The 2,826-nt window shown below is 43.9% G+C and overlaps 1 protein-coding gene across 2 annotated transcripts in view; it reads right to left on the bottom strand.

Annotated features, from left to right (window-relative positions):
- pwwp2b (PWWP domain containing 2B) overlaps positions 1 to 2,399 on the bottom strand; it is a 19,726-nt gene extending 17,327 nt beyond the window's left edge. Inside the window, exon 1 of one of the 2 annotated variants that reach the window (XM_014031012.1) lies at positions 1,671 to 2,399. The gene's annotated coding sequence lies outside the window, so the exon portion shown is untranslated. The remainder of the gene's footprint in view (positions 1 to 1,670) is intronic. The other variant, XM_014031011.1, reaches the window with a different exon arrangement.
- Between the last annotated feature and the right edge of the window lie 427 nt (positions 2,400 to 2,826).

A 2,826-nucleotide genomic window follows, 5' to 3' on the forward strand; every position in this document is an offset into this window, starting at 1 on the left:
CCTCGTCTCTTCCTGTAGTGAGTTCAAATATCTGCACCTGTGGGTTGGTTCTGGTGTCCTCCTGGTCCTCCAGGACCTCCTGGAACACAAGACCAAGACAGAAAAGTTCCACCTTCATGACTTTGACTCTCAGAGTCTTTTCTCTGAAACTCTGAAGCTGAAGCAGCCGAAGCTTTGCTCTGAACACAGCCTGAACTCCTCCTCTTTTTCTCCAGGCTGTGAGGCATCTGGAGGTCTGCTGCCCCCTGCAGGTCTGCAGACGTACCTCAGGAGGTCTTGGTATATCTGGTCCCTTCTTCTTGGACTTGGACCCGTTCTTCTCCAGGGTTCTTCTGGACTGTGCTCGCTCCTTTGGAAGTCTTGTGTCCTCTGCAGAGAGTCAGACAGCAGATCCTTTATAGTCCAGAACATTTCCTGTGTATCTGGACCAGTTCTGATCCAGTCTTTAGTCTTCAGTCCACCTGAGGGTTGAGGATGTGAACCTACTTCCTGCTCTGCTCTAACTGAAGCCGTCTGTCTCTCAGTTCTTTCTGGGTCTCTGCTGCCTTCCAGTCCTGACAGGCAGGACTGGTTCCAGCCCTGGCACTCATAAATCAGAAGGAAATGGTTTTATTCCACTGAACCTGCAGAGKTCTGAGCCTCGGGCAGAGACAGATTGAGTTTTTTCTGTGGAAAATGTCATTTTAAATTATCTGTAACAACACATTCATTCACTTGTTTCCTGTGACTGAAAACTAAATAAATCCACAGCTTCAGATGTCTGCAAGCAAAACTAATGTTTGTTCTCTGGATACAAGAAAGAAACCAGATTAAACCTGTTTTTATATCATTAACACTCTTTGATCTTTAAAATACAACATTTGATTTGTTCAGGAGAATCTGTAACAGAATAAAAACTGTTTTTATCAGTTAAAACGATTGTTTGTTTTCCTGAAAGAAAYGTTTGTTGTAAAGACAGAAAATCTAAAGGTTTTATGACTTCAGTCGAATGATTTCCTCTTCCTGAACCCCACAGTGTCCAAAAACCTTCAAACCTTAAAAAGGACCACAGAGGACGAGCAAGTCCAAAGCTGGAACACATCCATGACCCGGTCCATCAGGAACCAGACTCAAGACACCTGGACCCCTCTGGCTCTGAAGGTCTGAATGATCTTTACTGTTTCTCTGTTCAGGGGTCAGATCAGGGGTCTGATCAGGGGTCTGTTCAGGGGTCAGATCAGGGGTCTGTTCAGGGGTCAGATCAGGGGTCTGTTCAGGGGTCAGATCAGGGGTCTGTTCAGGGGTCTGATCAGGGATCTGTTCAGGGGTCTGATCAGGGATCTGTTCAGGGGTCTGATCAGGGGTCTGTTCAGGGGTCAGATCAGGGGTCAGATCAGGGGTCTCTTCAAGGGTCTGATCAGGGGTCTGTTCAGGGGTCAGATCAGGGGTCATATCAGGGGTCTGTTCAGGGGTCTGATCAGGGGTCTGTTCAGGGGTCAGATCAGGGGTCATATCAGGGGTCTGTTCAGGGGTCTGATCAGGGGTCAGATCAGGGGTCAGATCAGGGGTTTGATCAGGGGTCAGATCAGGGGTCTGTTCAGGGGTCAGATCAGGTCTGTTCAGGGGTCAGATCAGGGGTCTGTTCAGGGGTCAGATCAGGGGTCTGATCAGGGGACTTATCATCTGCTTACCTTCTGGGGACAGGTGAAAGCTGAGGCTTTGGGTCTTTATCCTCCTGTGATGTCCGGTCCAGAGAGACCAGCTCGTCCCCGTCCTCCGTCTTGTCCTCCGACTCCATCAGCTGTGACAGCTGGAGCTTCTCCACCCCTGCAGGTCAAGCAGGAAGTTCAGATCACCTGTGGGCGGAGTCTAACAGAAGTGAGGAGCTAAAGGCTCTAAGCTGGGTGGTCCACTGTCCTGCRGGTCTCCCTTGTTTCTCTGCTCCAACAGCTGCTGGGTGATCAGGAGTTTCTGCAAACGTTGAAGTTGAACACAGTTCTTATCAGACTGTTTCAGGTGCAGACAGTTCAAAAYCTTCAATAACAGACCACTGCCTGTAAATAAATAACTGTCTCCTCAAGAGCCCGGCACTCTAAGTTTATTAAATCTATTAAAGTTTGAATAAAATACTAAACAAAATAATTAAAGTAAGATTGTCTACTTTTGCAACAGAACAAATACAAAACATTAATTAAACATTAAGTAAGGCTTCTACAAAAACCCTTTCAGATAGAAGTCGAGCTGAAACACGAGGCTCCAGATGATAACTTGTAGTTTCTCAGTGRAAGTGTAAAAAGTTTCTTTGACTCCGCCTTTAAACGCTGACAGAGACCTGAGCTGTCAGCGTTTAAATTAACAAACTTTCTCCTTTCTGTGAGTGAAGCATGAGGCTGATCCTGCCTAAATGAGATAATTAGATAATTAGACACTGACGCTCAGTGAATAACAGTAACTAACAGTAACTAACTAACTAACAGTAACTAACAGTAACTAACTAACTAACAGTAACTAACAGTAAATAACAGTAAATAACTAACTAACAGTAACTAACAGTAACTAACAGTCACTAACTAACTAACAGTAAATAACCAACAGTAAATAACGAACAATAAATAACAGTTAATAACAGTAACTATCAGTAACTAACAGTAACTAACTAACTAACAGTAACTAACAGTAAATAACAGTAAATAACTAACTAACAGTAACTAACAGTAACTAACAGTCACTAACTAACTAACAGTAAATAACCAACAGTAAATAACGAACAATAAATAACAGTTAATAACAGTAACTATCAGTAACTAACAGTAACTAACTAACAGTAACTAACTAACAGTAACTAAC

Source organism: Austrofundulus limnaeus, unplaced genomic scaffold (assembly GCF_001266775.1).
Source record: "Austrofundulus limnaeus strain Quisiro unplaced genomic scaffold, Austrofundulus_limnaeus-1.0 Scaffold1160, whole genome shotgun sequence".
Classification (NCBI taxonomy): Eukaryota; Metazoa; Chordata; class Actinopteri; order Cyprinodontiformes; family Rivulidae; genus Austrofundulus; species Austrofundulus limnaeus.